Below are 20,999 nucleotides of genomic sequence, written 5' to 3' on the forward strand. Positions count from 1 at the left end.
TCTTACCAACCATCAAGAGCTTCAACCCTGCTAACAATTAAGTGTGCACTTTCAAACCTTACTTTGACTGCTCCAGAAACTTACTGGGTTTCTTTAATGCCTCTGTTACTATTTCCTTTGTGTCATTTTGTTTTTCTTTAAAAACATAGCTGTGTGACCTTGGGGAAGTTATATTATTTCCTTGAGACTTGGTTGCCTTCTCTGTGAATATCTGGGTATAATTTTAGTATTGCTCAATAGAATTTTCGGTGATAATGAAAATATTCTATATCTGTACCATGCAATTCAGTATTCAATAGCTACATGGAGCTAATAAACATCTTTGAAATATGGCAAAAAAAATTACTGAATCTAATCAAGCTTCTGACTATCAGCTTATAGAAAATAAAAGAGATGGGGGGACATGTCAAAAACAGCACCATGAGGATACACTCAGTCAAACCCAGAATGTGGGAAATTCTACAGAACAAATGATACAGTTTCCTCAACAAATAAATAGCATTAACATAATGGGGAAGGACTGCTACAAATTAAAAGAGACATACCAAACAAAAATAATGTGTGGATCTTTTGGATCCTGATCTGAATGAACCAAATCCAAAAAAAAAAAAAAAAAAAAGACATTTTTGGGACTACTATGCAAAACTGAACATGGACTGGGAATTTTAAAATATTAAGAAATTACAGTTAATGATGTTGAATGGGATGATAGCATTGCGGTTATGTTTTTTAAAAAATTGAAAGTCCTTATCTGTTGGAGGAACATACTGGTGCATGAGTGTCTGGGATTTATTTTAAAATATTGCAGCCCCACCTCCTCCAAAAATGTAGATAGAATTGAAACAAGAAAAACAGAATGTTGATAGTTATTGAAGCTGAGTGGTAGGTGGGTACATGGGGTCCATTATACTGTCCTCTGTAATGCTATGTATGTTTAACATGTTCATGACAAACATTTAAAAAATCTTTTTAATTAAAAAAAAAATAGTGCAGGTTTGGGAGCACCGAGGAGATTTTGATTCTAGATTAGGGACCTTTTAAACAAGCAGCCCACGTGATTCTGACCCAGATAGTCTAGGCCCAGACTGAGGGACTCTGCTCTAGTGTCACACTGCTCTAAGTAGTAAACAAACCCTCAATAGGTATTTATTGATTTATTGATTTCGATCAGGAATTGAAGTTGGAAAATTCTTTCCATATGGAAAAAATATGGGAAAGATCAAATGTGAAAAGAACTTGCAAAGAGAAGTATTTCATGTGCCTGACCAGATGCCCACCTCCTAAGGTTTCATACTGTCATCATTTCTGTCAGAGCCCATTTTATAACAGGGTATTCTGGATTCTCCAAACTCATTAACTGAAGGACCAGTTGGATTCCAAAGACTTCCTTAGTGGGTGCTAATTCTGCAATGCTCTTTCCTCCAGCCGTGCATGGGTAGAGTTTCTTCAGTCTGGTTAGTTGCAGGGTCCGGTAGTCTCCCTTTCTCTCCTTACCAGATGCTAAGAAAAGCATGTTTTCTGAGGCTTGTGACCCTTCCATCCTTTCACTTTGCTTAGATGCATATTTTAGCTCACCGACAGCAATAAAGAAGGCAATCATCAGAGCCTGTGCTTCTGTACAGCGGCCCGTCAAGATCTAAGCAAGCAGATCTGTTTAGGTAAACCAGCCGCGAGAATCCTCCCAAGGCACCTGAGCTACTCAGTAATTGGGCTGCAGCTGCTTTTCCTCCTCCTGCACTCATTCCTGGTTCAGCTTGCAGACTACAGGGATTTACCAGTTAATTGGCTGTTTCTATGATTATCATTCACTTAGGCACTCTTCCCTATTCTTTGTCACTACAAAATGCTTCTTTTAAAATTATTTGCTTTCCTATGGATCCTGAAGAAAAATGAGCAACCCTAACATCTTTAGGGTTTGTTAAAGAGAGGCACATCTGTCTGGGGAGACGGTGTGTGCTGTGGGATTTGAGGTGTTGCTGTGAACAGGGAGTGGAGTGGAGCTGGGACTGGCTCCACTGGATTATATATTACATAAAGGAGCAGGACAAGTTGCAGGTCTCAGAACCAGTTGGGCAGGTTGAGTTTCTTTTTCTTTCTCACCACTCAGTTGAACAGAGGAAACTTTCAACTGCATCAGGTGAATGGTTTCCCTGGCATTGTTGGGAAAGTTTAGTGGCTGGGGCCTGGCTTCCACGGCTCTTCATCCTTTTGTCTAGGTGCTGGACCCCCCCAGAGAGGCAAGGCAACAGAATTGAGCGAGAGGTCCGGGGGGCCCACCAGGTATCAGTTCAACTTTAGACCTGGGCCGCCAATGGTTTTTCAGCTGGCTTCTGACATAAAAAATTTAATGGGGAACCGTTGCCAAAGTCAATCCATCGTGTTTGTTTGTGCCTCTGCCTGCCACAAGTTACATCATGGCATTGGATTTTGGTGGTCACCCCATCTCCTCTCATCACTTAGTGCCAAGCTGCTTCCCAACATTCTTCCACAATGGCCCAGAGGCTCCCTCCCTTACTTCTACAGTGGAAAGTTCCAGAGTAATTCTGAGTGTGCCTCTTCCGAGTGCTTTGTGATTTTTTTTTTTTAACGGGAGTCTTGCCATTCAAGAATCCTAATTGGTTCCTAGGAGGTGAGATGATTCTTTTGGCTCTCACAACCTCTAGATTTCTGCGAACCGTTCTCTGTTTACCAAATGAATGCTCCAGCCCAGGAGCCAAGGAGAAATCTGTTCCAGGCCCTCTCTACTTAAAGAAAAGACTGCTGTATGCTGTAAATTGAAAAGGAAGTCTGGGGGTTGAATTTCAATAAGAGCCTCGTTTAACTCTGGACTTCATCCCAGTGACAGGGGAGGTCAAGTGATCAGAGCAAATACCTTGCAAATAGGCAGTATGTGCCCTGCAACTCAGTAGGCTTTTTCCCTCTCTTCACTACCCAGAGTAGGGAAAAGGAGTATTTAAAAATCCCAGTGCTCAGACAGCTCTCCAGACCAATTAAATCTGTATCTCTGGGGAAGGTTTTGTTTTTTTGTTTTTGTTTTTGTTTTTGCTTTAACTCCCCAGGTGATTCCAAAGGGCTGCCGGGATCAGAACCACCACTCTAGAGGAAAGACCAATGGGCTGAGAATAAAATGATCAACTTTTCAAATCCTGCCTCTGCCATTAATGAGTTTGTTGGCCTATAAAATTATATAGGTGACTCTATCCTAAGATTATTTGAGCTCTAAAGTTCTATAGTTCTCTTTCAACTGGTCTCTCTGCTGGAAACAAAGAGCATCCCAGGGCCAGCTGTTTTTCCATAACACCTGGAATGTCTCTAAAGCTATCTACAGTGCCAAAAGACCTGTCTAAGTGGGTCAGTGTATCAGTGAGTCCAGATTGCCTTACCAGGCTGAAGTAAACAAGTAGTGTGGTTTACAAAGGAAAAATACAAGCTACATGGTGTTTCTGATACTTTGGGGCCTACCAACTAGTTTCAAATGAGTAGTGGAATTTTTCTTAATGCATATTTAAGTCCTCTAGCTGTGCTAGTTTCCAATTCCTCTGATATTCGGTTAATTGGAAATACACCCTTCTCAAGAATGCCTTAAAATAAAAATGTTTCCCCTCTCCCTCACTGGTGGAAATTTAAATACTTAAAAAGCTAAGGTTACTACGTTATCCAAAATATGCATTTTTGTCTGGTCTGCACTTTAATTAGATATTACTGTAGTTGCCTAAATGAATAGAGAAAAGTTTAACTCTTGAACTAAGGCACAGTTGTTGGGCATAAAAGAACTCCAAAGGGATACTAATTGCTTTTAAAAAGATAAATTGATTTGAACCAGAGAAGCAGAAAATTACCTTTGTTGGGCATCGTCTTGGTTGTTTAAGAGAGAGAGGGCGTGCTGCAATTGGAACAACTAAATAAGTGTGGCTGAGAGGAGGCCCTTACCACTACCTGAGCCAAACACGAATCCTAAAGGCAGAAACTTGAAGCTCCAATGCCACTCAGTCAAGGCATTAACATCCTGTCTTTCTGGACTCCGTAACCTGTGTGCCTTCAGGGAAACTGTGCCAGCGATAGTTTGGGCATCTTCTAGCAAGGATTCCCAACGTTATTTGTAAATGTTGTCTCGAACGGTGTGTAGTGAAACTGTCTCCGTGAAGGTAATTTAAATTCAGTTGAATTTTTTAAATGAACCTTTAGGGCAGAGGTGAGGTGGTGCTTCCACCTGTGAACTCCACCGCCCTGTAGGGTGCTTTACTGAGAGAATGAGTCCAGTGTGTGTAGAAACTTGCATTCACAGCTCTGTGAACCAAGCAAAATCAAATTCAATGCACTGTGTCACAGCTACAGAAGCACTGGGAGCAACTGACCTGGAGGCGAACCCAGAGATGCTCTTTTCAGGAGGAGGTACTTAGAAAAACCACACTCCTGCCCCCAGAAAATCTTACTAAGGCTGAGGATGTGTGTGGCTTATTCAGTCGCGTGTGCAAACAGTCCTTGGTTTTTCCTTCACATAACTGAGAGCACAAAATAACAACATTGGTAAATATTGATTTAATAAAAACCATTGGCGACTGCTGGACAACTGTCTGCCCCCATCGTCCGCCACCTCTCAACAGCACTTGCATAGCTGGCCAGTCCTGTCTTAGCTATTGTCCTCTCTGGGCTTCTCCTCCCACCTCACAGTCTTCTTCCTTTTCAAGCTCCTTTGTTGACCCTCGGCTCATTGCCTGACTAGTGCTGGAAAGCCCTGAGCTTGGTCCTGGGGCCTCATCTTCTCTCTGTCACTCCCCCACTTGGTGATGACATCCATGGCCATGGCTTCTTTTTTTTTTCTCTGTGCTGCACAGCATGTGGGATTTTAGTTCCCCAACCGTGGATTGAACCCAGGCCCCCTGCATTGGAAGCGCAGAGTCTTAACCACTGGACCACCAGGGAAGTCTCTGTGGCCATGGCTTTAAACACCACCTCTATGCTGAGCCCTCCCTCATCTCCATCTTCAGCTCAGACTTGCCTCTGAGCTACACACATCCATCCAACTGGGGTGTACATTAGGAATCCAAACCCTTGATTCCTCCCTTCCCTATATTCTCCACTAAGTAAAGTGGGACCACCTAGTGACTCACAACAAAACCTAGCAGTCATCCTCAATCCTCCCCTTCTCCTCCTTCCCTCTAATCTGCCAACCAGTTCTGCAAGGTTTATCTCTAAAGTATATTCCTAATCCTCCCCCTTATCTCCATTTCCACTTGCACCATCCTCTCTGGCCCAGGTTACTCTAACAGCCTCCTGGGTGATCTCCCTGCTTTCACTCTCGCTCCCTACGACGCCTGCTCTACACAGCAGCCAGAGTGAACTTTGTAAAATGTAAATCAGATCATGTTAATCGCCTGATTAAAACCCTGCAATGTTATCCCAGGAATGCAAGGTTATCTACTTCTGTAAAACACCATATTAACAGATTAAAGGGAGAAAAAAACTACATGATCATCTCAGCTGACGTAGAGAAAGCAATCAATAAAATTCACATTAAAACTCTTGGCAAACTAGAAATAGAAGAGAACTTCCTTAATCTGATAAAAGGTGCATCTATTGAAATACTGAAGTAAACATAATCATACTTAACAGTCAAACTAAAACCATTTCCACTGGAGTCAGAAAGAAAATAAAGGTCACCAGTATCATTGCGTCAAGTTGCCATTGTTCTGAAAGTCGGAGTCAAGGTGAAAATTCCATTCAACTAGTATTTATCAAGTGCCTAGTAACTACGTGTCTGGAGCATTTCTAGGCTCTTAAGTTTCACCAATGAATATTCTGAAGAACCTAGGGGCAAGACAGGAATAAAGACGCAGACATAGAGAATGGACTAGGGGACACCGGGAGGGGGAAGGGTAAGCTGGGATGAAGTGATAGAGTAGCACTGACATATAAACACTACCAAATGTAAAATAGATATCTAGTGGGAAGCAGCCGCATAGCACAGGGAGATCAGCTCGGTGTTTTGTGTCCACCTAGAGAGGTGGGATAGGGAGGGCGGGAGGGAGACACAAGAGAGAGGGGATATGGGGATATGTGTATACGTATAGCTGATTCACTTTGTTATACAGCAGAAACTAACACACCATTGTAAAGCAATTATACTCCGATAAAGATGTTAAAAAAAAGAAAAATGATTCACCAATGAATAAAACAGACAAAACAACATTGGGCATATGCTATAGTGAAGGAAGGCAGAAAATAAACAATAATGGGCTGAACTATGTTCCCCAAAATTCACATGTTGAGTCCTTAACCAGTACTTTAGAATGTGACTATATTTGGCAATAAGATTTTTAAAGAGGTGATTGCGACAGCCTCTTCAATAAGTGGTGCTGGGAAAACTGGACAGATACATGTAAAAGTATGAAATTAGAACACTCCCTAACACCATACACAAAAATAAACTCAAAATGGATTAAAGACCTAAATATAAAGCCAGACACTATGAAACTCTTAGAGGAAAACATAGGCAGAACACTCTATGACATAAATCACAGCAAGATCCTTTCTGACCCACCTCCTAGAGTTATGGAAATAAAAACAAAAATAAACAAAAAGATGTTAAAAAATAAATAAATAAAGAGGTGATTGCATTAAAATGAGGGTTAGAGTGGGCCCTAATCCAATCTGACTGGTATCCTTATCAGAAAAAATAAACATCAACAGACGAATGGATAAAGAAGATGTGGCACATATATACAATGGAATATTACTCAGCCATAAAAAGAAACGAAATGGGGTTATTTGTAGTGAGGTGGATGGACCTAGAGTCTGTCATACCGAGTGAAGTAAGTCAGAAAGAGAAAAACAAATATCGTATGCTAACACATATATATGGAATCTAAGAAAAAGAAAAAAAATGTCATGAAGAACCTAGGGGTAAGACGGGAATAAAGACACAGACCTACTAGAGAATGGACTTGAGGATATGGGGAGGGGGAAGGGTAAGCTGTGACAAAGCGAGAGAGTGGCATGGACATATATACACTACCAAACATAAAATAGACAGTTAGTGGGAAGCAGCCGCATAGCACAGGGAGATCAGCTTGGTGCTTTGTGACCACCTAGAGGGGTGGGATAGGGAGGGTGGGAGGGAGGGAGATGCAAGAGGGAAGAGATATGGGAACATATGTATATGTATAACTGATTCACTTTGTTATAAAGCAGAAACTAACACACCATTGTAAAGCAATTATACTCCAATAAAGATGTTAAAAAATAAATAAATAAAGAGGTGATTGCATTAAAATGAGGGTTAGAGTGGGCCCTAATCCAATCTGACTGGTATCCTTATCAGAAAAGGAAATTTGGACATACAAAGACACCAGGGGTGGATGGGCACAGAGGAAAAACCAAGTGAGGACACAGAGAGGCACTACGTGTAAGCCAAGGAGAGAGGCCTCAGGAGAAATCAAACCTGCTGACACCTTGATCTTGGACCGTCTCAGCCTCCAGAGCTGTGAAAAAACAAACTTCGGTTGTTTAAGATTCCTGGCCTGTAGTAGTTGATTGTGGCAGTCCCTGCAAACTAATACAGATACAATAAATAAACTGTACAGTATTTTAGATAGTGACAAAATACTATTAAAAAAGAGCAGAATTAAAAGAGGTCACGAGTACTGGGAAGGAGGAGTATGGATCACAGTATCACGTCAGGTGGTCAGAGCAGGCCAGGCTGAGAAGGAAACAGATAAGAGATATGAGAACAGGAAAGGAAGAGGTTGGAGGGTGGGGAGTGAGACAGACATGGGTACACAGAGAGCTTTATTTTATCAGTACGGATTTGTGTCTTTTGCTAGGAAGTGGGTTTATTATTAAGCAATCAGTGGGTTTGCCTGATATATTTCATCATAATTGCTTTTAATTTTTTTACGTTTAACCTTCCATCTTTCCTGGCGTGAATTTCTTTTTTTTTTAATTTTATTGAAGAATAGTTGATTTACAATGTTTCACATGTACAGCAAAGTGATTCAGTTATACATATACATATATTCTTTTTCAGATTATTTTCCATTATAGGTTATCACACGATATTGGATATAGTTCCCTGTGCTATACAGTAGTTCTTGTTGTTTATCTATTTTATGTATAGTAGTGTGTATCTGTTAATCCCAAATTCCCAATTTTTCCCTCCTGCCCTTTTTACTGCCTTATGATTACTTATGGTAATCATAATTTTGTTTTCTCTGTCTGTGAGTCTACATCATAATTTTTTTTAAGATTGGATTAGAATAGTTGGCAACTGTACACCAGCTGGTTATTATTACAAAAGTGCAGTGGGAGAGGCTAGGAGGGCAGAGGAGAGGATGGAGAAGGCAGGTGGGTACCAGTGATACAGGGCATGGGATCCTCAGGGTGCTATGACTGATTGAGTGTGGGAGGTGAGGAAGGGAAATTATTTGCTGGCCACCGCACAGGTGACTGGAGAAAGATGGTGCCATTACCAGGACCCAGGACGAGGAACAGCTATGGGGGTGAGGGGCTGCAATGGGACCGTGAGCTCAGTCTTGGTGGGTTCCTCAAGTTGTTTTTGAGGTCCTAGTTGATGTTCAATGGGAGAAAAAAAAAAGAGGAGAGATGAAAATGTGTGTCACACCTATGATCCTGTAACGCTCACTCAGTTCTTGAGGGTAGCCTCCTTTCTGGTTAGACACCAAGGGCAGGACCCCATGATCAAGTTGAAATCATATCCCACTGCAGTCCCTCAGGGCTCAGGCGCTGCACATACCCCTGGATTCCATGCTCAGAACCTCTGGAAACCTGCCTCTCATGCAGCCCCGCCACCGCAGACCCTCCTCCCCTGCCAGGCCAATTCCACAAACTGCTCAGAGGATGTTACCATAGGGAAGGATCTTAGAAAGCAGCTCGTCAGCAGCTTTTAAATAAACGCCAAATTCTAGAATAGATTTAGATTGACAGAAATGTTTTAAAGATAGTACAGAGTTCCCTGATCCCCACACTCAGATCCCTCTATTATTAACATCTTACTTTAGTATTTGTCACAATTAATGAACAAATATTGATACATTATTATTAACTAATATCTACACTTTATCCAGATTTCCTTAGCTTTTACCTACTGTCCTTTTCCTGTTCCAGGATCCTGTCCAGGATATCCCATTACATTGAGCCATCGTATCCCCTTAGTGTCCTCTTGACTGTGACAATTTCTCAGACTTTCCTTGTTTTGGATGACCTTGAAGATTTTGAGGAGTGCTGGTCAGGTATTTTGTAGAATGTCCCTCATTGGGATTGGCCTAATGTTTTCACTCCTCCCCCCACTTTTTTTTAAAGTAGTAAAAGCTTTCTCCTTCCACCCAAACAAAAGGAGAGAACAGCTGCGGGTTAAAGGCTAAGGTGATGGCTGGAGAGCCTCAGGGTGTCTGCGGAACTCTGCAGGGCTCTGAGAAGCCGGATCTAGAGCAATCCCTCACTTATAGACCAGGAAGCAGCTCTACCCAGCCCCCACCCCTCCTCAGGGCAGGATCTTCCCCATTCACCCACTCACTGCAGTTGCGCACATCTCCTTCCCATGTGAATTTCCTGTCCAAAAGGGATCTACACAGAGACAATCTCTCTTATTGTTCTGACCTTCCCCCCATACACACACTTGAATCTGTTACTGCTGAGCAAATATATTTAGATTCAGATCCTTCAGCTCAGCAAGACGGGTCAGTGGGTCAAGGACCACTTTGCGAAGTTAGAAAAACACACGTTTAAGGTCTTGTTCCACGATTTCAAGGGCCGACAAACCCTCTGAGAGTGAAACATGAGGAATCCCTGAGATAGGGCAACATGTGGGTTAAATGTTTTGTCTCCCCAAAACTCATATGTAGAAACTCATATGTAGAACTCCTAACACCGCCCCCCCCCATGTGATGGCATTTTGGAGGTGGGGCTTTGGGAGGTGATCAGTTCATGAGGGTGGAGCCCTCATGAATGGGATTAGTGGCCCTGTATAAGAGACCCCAGAGAGCTCTCTTGCCGTCTTTCTGCCATGTGAAGAGACAACAATCGGCAGTCTGCAACCCAGAAGAAAGCCCAAGGGCCCTCTCCAGAACTCATGGCAGCGCCCTGATCTCAGACTTCCAGCCTCCAAAACTGTAAGAAACAAATTTGTTTTTGACAAACCACCTAGTCTATGGTGCTTTATTACAGCAGCCCAAACAAAAAAACACAACATTCTAAGTGAAATTAGAGGGACTTCCCCGGAGGTCCAGTGGTTAAGACTGGGCCTTCCAATGCCAGGGTTGCGGGTTCGATCCCTGGTTGGGGAGCTAAGATCCCACATGCCTCACAGCCAAAAAACCAAGACATAAAACAGAAGCAATATTGTAACAAACTCAATAAAAACTTAAAAAAAAAATGGCCCACATCAAAAAAACCCTTTATAAATAAATAAATGAAATTAGAGTAGGTGCACCTAGAACACTCAGGTTTGTCAAAGCCCGGGCTCCAGTGTCCAGCCGACCTAGGCTAATTCTCTTACTAGTGCTGTCACCTTGTTGAGTTCTCTGTGCTCCCTTTCACACTCTGTAAGGCAACGATAATATCCAACTCAGAGGTTGTGGTGAGAACTGAGTGAGACAAAGCCCAGCGCGGTCAGTGTCTGGTCAACCACAGCAGCTGTTGGTGTTATTATTATTGCTGTCGCCGCTGCTGTTGTTGTTGCTAGCAGGCATGAACAACACAGCCTGCTCCTTTTTCCCTGTGCCGTCCTTAGCAGACCATGGGTGGAACGACACCCAGACCTAACACTTTTCTAGGACCTGTAGCATTTGAGGTGATGACCAAAGGGGAACATTTCTCAGCTGGCAGAGGCCCAGGAAGCAGTTTAAGCCTCAAAATAACCCTTGGAGACAGGGGGCATTTGGGGTTTCATCTGGATTGCCTCGGCTGAAGAGAGGGTCTCTTGGGGAAGGTCTCAGCATGTCTTTCTGCTAAGCAATGCTTTTCAAACTGCAGGTTGCAGCCTGTTAGTGGATATTGAAATCAGTTGAGTGGGTCATGACTGGCCCCTCTTCCCCCCAAAAAAGAAATAAATAGACTGGACTAGAATAGATCAGAGGGCATCATTTGTAGAAAGTGTAATATTGTTTGGGGAAATTTATTTTGCTTGTGTGTGTGTGTGTGTGTGTGTGTGTGTGTCTACTGGGTCATGCTGTAACATGTCTTTCTAGGGTCAGAAGTCAAAAACTTTGTGAGTCACTTCTCTGCAGTGTGTGAGAGAATGAGGTCTGGGGGGTTTCTTAAGCCCACCCCAAGGAACAAAAGAGAAGGGAGAGTTTTTAGGACCAAGAGAGTGGGGACTAGGGGTAGGGCCTGGGAGTGGAAGGTGCTAGAACCTGTCACTCCACTACGGGCCCCACCCACCCCACAGGTTATCGTTTTTTATCCTTTTCTGGCTCCTTTTAGGGATTAGCAGTTTTAAAAAAGACACCAAGCTCTTAAACACCGAGGATTTGTGTGTTTGCCTGCAGGGCAGCGAGGAAATGGGAGGACTGGATCCTGGAGACAGCCTGGCCTGAGAGAAGCCTTCTTATCCAGCCTCCACCTTCCCTTCTGCGGCTCCTTCTGCCCTCAGGGTAGAGTTGGAACATAGCCCTTCATCCTGGCCCTCAGCTTCTCTCTAGCCTCGCATAGCTCCCTCCTGGCACTCCGGAGTCCAGACATCCTGCATCACTTCCCAGACCATCACGCCGCCCTCTCTTTCTTCTGGCCTCAGATGTTTCCCACCGACTTTCTTCTCTTTGGAACATCCTCCGGGCCTTGTCCTTCAGGCCTCACGTTAGAAATCACCTCCTACCTGCCAGTACCAGGTGGTTGAGTCTCTGGCGTGGCTCCCCGGGTGTAGGTGCCTGCCACCCCTCCAAGACTGAGCTCCGAGGCAGGACCTGGGTCTGGCTCACAGCTGTGTCCCTGCCTCACGAAGCACAGGGACCCCCAGCAAGGCCTGACTCATTTTTTGTTAAATTAATAGGTCGAGGAGAAAAAGCTGAGCACTCTCCTGGGGTCAAATCCTGTTTGCTCTGACAGGCTCTGTAGCAGGAATTTCCGGGAATCTGAGCCCCGAGGGGTCGGGGAGAGCAGGAAATGCTAGTTCAAGGACAGAGGTGAGTCAGAGAGGCCAAGAGACCACGACAGAGGCTGGCGCTGCCCAGCCAGGTGGGTAGGGCGGGACGGTGCTGCAGAACAGGCTGTGGCTGCTTCTCTGTCTTTGATGGCCCTGGCTGTGCGGGGGACAGTGGAGGAGCAGCTTCTGTCCCCCGGGAGCCTTAAAGGAACTTCCGGACCTCTGACTCCAGGTTCAAAGGTGGGAAAGTACAAGGCGTGTTTGGGGCGTGGGAAAGAGAGCAGAGTGCCCGGAGCAGTGAGCAGACAGAGAAGGAAGGGGTAGGGGGGCCGGGGGGTGGGGATGGCCTGGAAAGCCAGCTCAGGGGACAGGTCTTGGCCAAGGCCATGGGACACCACCATAGGGGTGGGTGGGCGACAGCCACCACCCTCTATAATTGCAAGTTTTTGCAAAATTGCATACAAATTTCGGGAAGTTTTTCTAGAAAGGAGACCACAGCTTTCCTCAGATCCAGAAATGCTGTGACCACAGACAGTAAGCAAACCCTGCACTTGAGGCTTTTGAACAGGTTTCGGGACTATCGCTCTGGCGACAGTGTACACGGGAGAATGGAGTTTCCCTAGGTTCCCTGGTGGAAAAAACATGTTTCGTGGCAAGACGTGTGTAAATATTTGAGATCTGACATTTGGTTGCTTAATAAGATTGCCTGCCTCTCCACATAAGAGTTAGAAATTTTATTTTCTAATAGAGGTAGACCCCAACGTGATCTGCAATGCCTGTTATGTTTGCAGAGGCCTCGCTGCCTCCAGCAGGGAGATTCTATCCTATACTCCTCATGCCACAGCTGACCTTGACCTGCCTGGGGCTCCCAGCCTTCGGCTCTGCTGCTTATCTCATTCTAGCCTGGTCCAACGCTGCGTCATTCATTTGTTCATTCAATAAATCTTTTGCGAGTGCTGACCATGTGCTAAGCGTTGCACTAGGTGGTGAGTAACTACTGCTCCTTGACTTCAAGTAAACCACAAGGCAGTGGAGGAGACACATGGGAATCAGGTCATTGCAGCATGCGATGAAGGGAATAGATGTGGGGTTACACTCCAGCACAGGGGAGAAGGGCGAGCTGGCCTGGGACATCTGCAGCAGGAGTAATGACTGCAAGGTGGAGGGGAAGGCCACGAACATGAGGCCTCATCTTCTTTCTATGCCAAAATGCCTAGGAGTCCATTGAGTTTGGCTTTCCTCAGATATGCAGATAAATCCCACTTCAGCCCTCTGTGCAATCTAAGACCAACCGCTATTGGTTTTTGCATGTTTTTTTTTTCCCCCTTTCCTTTAGAGGTTCTGGGAGGCACAAGGATAAAGGAGCTGGCCTAAGGAGAAACTCAAAATGTGTTGTTAATGTAGTCAAGTTCGTCGCTTTTAAGAATGAGGACATTTGTCTCCCTTCGTCCCAGGGATGTCCAGCTGGTAGATGCCTCTTCTTCCCTTCACATCTCTGCTGACATCTGTGCGTGGATCTCCTGGGCAGAGGTCCCTTGATAGAACACCTGTCTGTCCCCAGGCAGTCCCAGGGGGTGGTGATGAGGCAGGCTGCCCTTCCCTGTTCTATCCTGTCCCCTGATGCTCCATCCTGCTCCCCACAACACGACTGCACCAAAGGTCCTTGATGTGTCAGACTTAGCTGAATGGTTGGAGATAAACAGGGAGAATTATAACATCAGAGGGGAGAATCTGTCCATTTCATGTGGTTCTCCTCCTGATCCAAGAGGAAGGCATCAGAGAAGTCCAACCCTGTGTAAGAAAGCCCCACCAGGACTCTTGAACTTCTCATCTTGCTCTCCTACCCTCAGCTTCCCTCTCTTCCAGACCACAGTGCAAATACCCACTCTCCTCTTTAGGGAATCCCCTTTCCTATCGACACAGTTGGTGTCACCCTAGAACGCTTCCTCCTCTTCTCCCTAGATGGACATGGTAATTCCTGGTGGTACTTTAGCCAAAGTCTGATATATTTGGTCCCTCCACACTCATCCCAAAATGGGGGTGGGGGCGGGGCTGTAGGGGAGGAGTAACGGGTGACCCATCAGCTGGGTCTGAAAGCTCTTGTTCAGTGGCTGGTACAGAACGAGGGTTCTTCCTGTCCATCAGTAGGGTAACCATCATTCAGATACAAATACACCTCCTAAAGAAAAACTTTGATTCTCGAAAATGGTATCATCTAGATCCACATCAAGGGAGGCAATCATTGTTCTAAGTACAACATAATCACAGATCCCTGCCTGCGACGGAGCCAGCAGTTACCAGGCAGACTAGTATTCCTCCCCTGTGCTCCTCCCTCGCCCCCAGCCTGGCTTCTAGGCAGTGCTTCTGGGTCTACAGAAATCAAAATACACTTTGCTGTACTATGTGATAATATTGAATTCTGCTATAGAAGATAAGATAAACAAATGGGATGGATGTAACTCATAAGAAGTCTTAAGTAGAGATAGAAAGCAAAGAGTTTATGAACTATGAGCAAAATGCATAAGATGTGTTAAAAACAGGAAGTTAGGAATCTATAAACATAGAATGGAGAAGAGTGTTCCTTGTAGATAGAAAGGAATGGAGAGACCAGGTCATAAGGTGCAAAGCATGTCTGGCTGATACCAATTTGAAAATTCCCATGTTGGTCCTACTTCAGCCTCATATGTGCTCTGCTCTAGAAATGAAGATAAAAGCTCTTGGCCATAGAGCAGGCTGATCAGTGAGCTGTATCTACTGGCTGGGTGTCCTCGACCCTGTGACTGATAGAATATGTATGTGTTGGCTCCAGGTTGAGGCCCTGTGTTCAACCTTGTATTAATCAGGGTTCTCCAGAGAAATAGAATCAATAAAATGTGTGTGTGTGTGTGTGTGTGTATATATATACACAGAGAGAGAGAGAGAGAGAGAGAGGTATTAGATATATAGATGTATATATATGTGTGTGTGTGTGTGTGTGTGTGTGTGTGTGTGTGTGTGTGTGTGTGTGTAGAGACAAACTTAAAGAATTGGTTCATGTGATTATGGAGGCTGGTAAGTCCAAAATTGGCAAAGTAGGTTAGCAGGCTGGAGACCCAGGAGCAGTTTGGGTCTGAAGGCAGTTTTTTGGCAGAAATTCCTTCTCTCTCTGGGGAGATCAGTCTTTTTCTTAAAGCCTTCAACTGATAGGATAAGGCCCACCCACATTATGGAGTGCAATCTGCTTTATTCAAAGTCTACTGATTTAAATATTAATCTCCTCCAAATTATTCCTTCAGGGACTTCCCTGGTGGTCCAGCAGGTAAGATTCTGAGCTCCCAACGCAGGGGGCCCAGGTTTGATCCCTGGTCAGGGAACTAGATCCCTCCTGCATGCTGCAAAAAAAAAAAAAAAAAAAAGCCCACAATGCCACAACTAAAGATCCTGAATGCTGCAACAAAGATCCCGAGTGCTGCAATGAAGATCCAGCGCAGCCAAAATAAATAAATAAATAAACAAATAAATAAATATTTTTTTAAAAATATTCCTTCACAGAAACATCTACATTAGCGTTTGACCAAACATCTGGGTACCATCGCCTAGCCAAGTTGACATATACAATTAAAAATATCACAAACTTCAACTCTGGTTCTGTTACCGAGTCTAAGCTTGTACTGCTTGCTCCACAGCAGGCCAATAATCGCGAGACGAGTTGTTGGGCAAGCAGTAATGACTTTGGAAAGCCAGCAAACCGAGAAGATGGTGGGCTCATGCCCCAAAGAACCATCTTGCCTGAGTTATAATTCAGGCTTCTTTTACACTAAAAGGGGAGGGAGTAAAGTCAAACATTTCCTGGTTCCCATCAGCCTCCGGAAGGATGTGTTAATTTCTTCCTCCCTGCAGTCATTCACAGGTAGGCCTGGTCAGGATGTTTCCTGTGAGCTAAACAAAGGTATTTCAGCTTCATGCTCATTACCTGGGAGGCAGGATCCCAAGAGATGAGCCATTATGTATAATTTAAGCTTATAGGCAAGATCCCTTTAGTTATTAACTTGTAATAGGATACAAAACGTTCTTCCCTATTACAGTCCTCATAACCTCCCCATCACTGGGCAAGGCTGATGTAGCTGAGAAAAAGTCAGAAGTGTGAGCATTGCATAACCAGGAGTCAGATAGAGCAGACCTTCTACCCCACTTGCACCCTACCCTAAGCATGCTAACGTGCCTGCTTTCTTTCCCCTTGCCTCTCATAAGTTTTAAATGGATTTAATAAACAGTGTTATTGGAGCATCTTAATTGGATTTGTGAGCCTTTTCTTCCATGACCTCTGGGACAGCTTACCTGACTTGGAATGTACCATTGCCTAAGGCAATTTCTCACACTGCAATGCCCAAACACCTAGCATCAGCTTTGCAATGACATTTTTCTGCACTTAGGCCACATCCATTCTTATTCTCTGCAGGCAGTGGGCATGGGAATGGGGGTAACGAGGATCAAAACGCTTCACCCCAGCACTGGGTTAATGGGTTTTATTCTTCTACTTACAAAACTTTCCAAAAATACTTGACTGTGTTTTTCAGGGACTGGAAGACTGGGGAGAAACTGTCAAATTACCTTCTGACCTGCAGTAGTTGGTTATTAGGAAGGACAGTAACACTAGTCAGGGAGTCTGATCAAAATACAAGCAGAGGGTGGGAGGGAGGGAGATGCAAGAGGGAAGAGATATGGGAACATATGTATATGTATAACTGATTCACTTTGTTATAAAGCAGAAACTAACACATCATTGTAAAGCAATTATACCCCAATAAAGATGTTTAAAAAAATAAAATTAAATAAAAATAACAGAAATAAATTCACTAAAAAAAAAAAAAAAAAAAAATACAAGCAGAAGTTCCCAGATCCATTCCCCGCCTCACTTCCTCCTACAAGAGCCCCAACTCCAACCACCGTGGAGGTCACCTCCAGGTTGGAAAGGGAGTCTTGGCTCTCCCTACTTACAAGGTGTGTACAGGAACCAGGAGTGCCATGGGCTGGGAATTGAACTCCTTAAAAGCAGGGACTTGTTTTTCTTTGAACCCACACCACATACATCCTGCCTGGCACATAGGAGGTGCTCCGTGAAATTGAAGGGGAGTTGGAGGGAGAGCCTGTTGACTGGCCTGCAGGGAGGAAAGATTTGTTTCTGACAGCCCATGTTGAAAATCTGAACGCAACTTTCCCTAGAAGCGCTGTTATACATGGTGATTTTGTGCTTAGTACCAGCATGTCCCTGAAGGAGTTAAGTAGGCGTTGTCAACTGATCTGGGGGCATAACTAGCATATATAACATTATTTTCCTATGGGATATACATTACCAATTTTAACCAATTCATTTAAGAATCTATTCATAAATTGAGAACTGCCTCTACACATCACTATTGTCAGCCAACCCCTAAATTCCAGCATGTCCATATACTGGTGAGTACATGGGAAAGGGTTCAGGTTCACCGATTCCGTCACCTCCCTCCACCCGAGATGCATGCCGTGATTTTGCACTTCATCCTGAGCCTCGTAGCTTAGGTGCCGTAACACCCCAGGGCAGAAACCACTCCTTATTTTCACACCTTCTCCTCAGTGTACACCGTCAGGCCCCTAGGAAACTGAAAATGCTAGAAATAGAGTAATCACATCGCTTCGCTGGAGAGATTTGTTTCTCACTCACACCTTCTCCCTGGAAAGTGGGAGGGGTTGTGAAGGTTGGGTGATGGCGAAGAGTGTGTACCGCTGTGCTCACAGCCCCCCACCCATGGCGCGCCCACTAATTCTCCAGTAGGGGGAGCCAGTACATGAAGATCCTCCTCCCTCCCTTCACTGAAATTATCCCACCTGACTCAACCCCCTAGGCTTAGGCATAGACGAGGGGTTTCAGAATGAATACTACTAACGGGGAAAAAGCTCCTTTATTAAACATTTATTTAATGTTCCGAACGAATGAAACATGCTAAATGATTGTGAACTGTGGCGCTTCCTACAGCCTAAGCCCATGCAAACCTTTGAAGAGTAGCCTGGGAAAAGGACTCTGCAGAATATTTTTGCAACTCTGTATATTCAAGGTAGATCAGTGGTTCTCAACTGGGGAAAATTTCGCCCCCCCAGGAGACATTTGGCAATTTTTGGAGACATTTTAGGTTTTGATAACTGGGTGGGAGGGGATAGAGGTCAGAGATGCTGCTGCTAAACATCCTGCAGTGCACAGGACAGCTGCCCCCTACCCCCCAAACAAAGAATGATCCAACCCCAAATGTCAGCGGTGCTGAGATTGAGAAGCCCTAAATTAGATGGACATCTGTGGTCTGTCATGATATTATCTAGGGAAACATCCAAAAGACCATTAACAAACCTAGTAATTGTAAAGATTACAATATATATAAAGGCAAATGACTTTCTTCTGAATTTTATTTCCTTATCATTGGTTTACTGTACAGGTTTTTATATCATGATTTAAGAATTTCTAAGTTTTCCCTAATGTTGATCTCTCACTGTTAACCATTTTTCACAAATAAATCAAGTTGTTATAACTCAAAGCTAGTAATTATTGAGAGAAGAGAAGAAAAACTACAAAGTATATTGAGATAAAGTGGCTATAGATTATTCACCAACTAGGTGACTGCAGCAGATTTTACTTTCTGTAAATGACTGCAGCAGTATCCCCCATCCTACATGCTCTTCTTATAATGTGACTTTGGTATTCCTCCCATTAGAGGCGGGGCCTATGCTCCCTCTAGGTGAATCTGGGAGAGTTTATGACTATGGCACAAATTAAACTATGTGACTTCTGAAGTTAGGTCATAAAATGTATACAGCTTCCTCTTGGTTCTCTTGAAACCTATCCACCATGCTGTGAGGAAGCACAAGCAGCCACATATGTAAATGTTCTGGCCAACAGCCCCATTTGAGGAATTGAGATCCCAGGTGAAAGCCAACATTAATCACCAGACATGTGAGTGAGCAAGCTTTTAGGCGGTTTCTGTCTTCAGCCAATGAGTCACCCTCAGCCTTCTAGTCTTTTCAAATAAGGACCCAGACTTTGTAAAACAGAGACAAGGTGTTCTTGTTGTACCCTTTCCAAATTCCTGACCCACAGAATCCATAAGTATCATAAAATTGTTATTTTAAGTCACAAAGTTTTGGAATAATTGCTATGTAGTAAGATATAAGTGGAACAGTAATTCTTCCTCAAATATATATAAAATTTATCCTGCAATAAAACTTGCAAATTACTATACATCATAGATTCTTTTTATTTATTTATTTATTTTTGGCTGCATTGGGTCTTCATTGCTGTGCGTGGGCTTTTCTCTAGTTGCAGCGAGTGGGGACTACTCTTCGTTGTGCTGTGCAGGCTTCTCACTGCGATGGCTTCTCTTGCTGTGAAGCATGGGCTCTAGGCATGTGGGCTTCAGTAGTTGCGGCTCGTGGGCTCTAGAGTGCAGGCCCAGTAGTTGTGGCACATGGGCTTAGTTGCTCTGTGGCATGTGGGATCTTCCAGGACCAGGGCTCGAACCCGTGTCCCCTGCATTGGCAGGCGGATTCTTAACCACCGCACCACCAGGGAAGCCCACATCATAGATTCTTCAGGAAAGTTGGTAAGTGGCCAAAATGACAAATTCTAAATTTTCAATGTCAAAGATCTTCTACCAAAGTGGTAAGTAAGTGGCAAACATGCTATCACCTTCCTACCCTGTACCTAAAGCAGACATCACTAATTAATCATAGAACTCTTTCTTGATGAGCAGGGATCCAGACTTAAAACCCTTCTCAACAAAGCGCTGTACAAAGCGCTCAGCAAAGCACATCAGCAATTATGTGATTGAGACTGGCACACAATTTGAAACCTCTTCACCATCCTCAGTCTTTTTTATGAGTTGAGGCTGGTTTCCACTGGCTTATCCCCAGACAGAAGGATTTATCTAGTGTTTAATCAGGTGCACACAGAAGAATGTATGGCTTTGCAGCACCTGTCTGCAAAAATTCTGTTATATTAGCTCTCTAGATGAATATGGGTGGGATCTTTTAATGATTTTTGAGAATTTGGCTATAAAACAACAATAGCAATCTACTGGTGACAAGAGCCACTTTTATTAAAAAAGAAATAAACCCAAGTCCCTAGTAACATCAGAAAAATGTTTAACTTCTAAAAAAAAAACAACAACAGTGGAAGAATCCCTAAAAAAGAAAAAAGACTAATATGGTGAGATGGACTCATATGTCTAGTCTGTGACTGAAGATTGTCAATGTTATGGGATAGTTCAGAGGTGGAATTTGCACACAGTTAAAGGGGACGTTGGTACATGTATTATTTTGAATTTTGTTCAATGCATATTGTTACACCAGGTCTAGGGAACAGCATGAGGTGAATTTGCCCTCTCTTTTTCAATTTTCTATTCATCATGAAATTGATGTCTTTACCTTGCAACTGACAGTTAACTTTCTCTCTCTCAGATCACGGATTCTGAGAAGCCTAAGTTGTTTATTTTTAAAAGGAATATAATAACAGTTATTTGAAGAAAATGACCAAGGAGATTGAATTCCTGGGCAAGTAGGTAAACCGCGTGTCAGAGGTACTCTCTAACCCAAGATTTCAAGGATTCTGGAGACATCACAGTCAACTTATTCTTTCATGGTGGCTTTTTGAACAATGAATCAAGTCACCTATTAAGGGGGCAGCAGTCAGGACAGAAAGGAAAAGTCATGTTGATTAAAATTCTCTAATTGTTCTTTTGAGAACACTTAAAAAATCATAATTTAACCAAGGCAATAACCTTAGGACTATTTCTGAGATCTTTAAAAATTGTCTTCTGCATCTCCTGCCTGCTTTCCAGTGTCCCTTCTCACCTTCAAACCACCCCCTGCTTTCCTTCCATCCCTTTTCCAAACAAACAAA

This window comes from Delphinapterus leucas, chromosome 1 (assembly GCF_059928025.1).
Source record: "Delphinapterus leucas isolate spDelLeu-1000000601 "Yukka" chromosome 1, BTC_Dleu_Yukka2, whole genome shotgun sequence".
Lineage (NCBI taxonomy): Eukaryota > Metazoa > Chordata > Mammalia > Artiodactyla > Monodontidae > Delphinapterus > Delphinapterus leucas.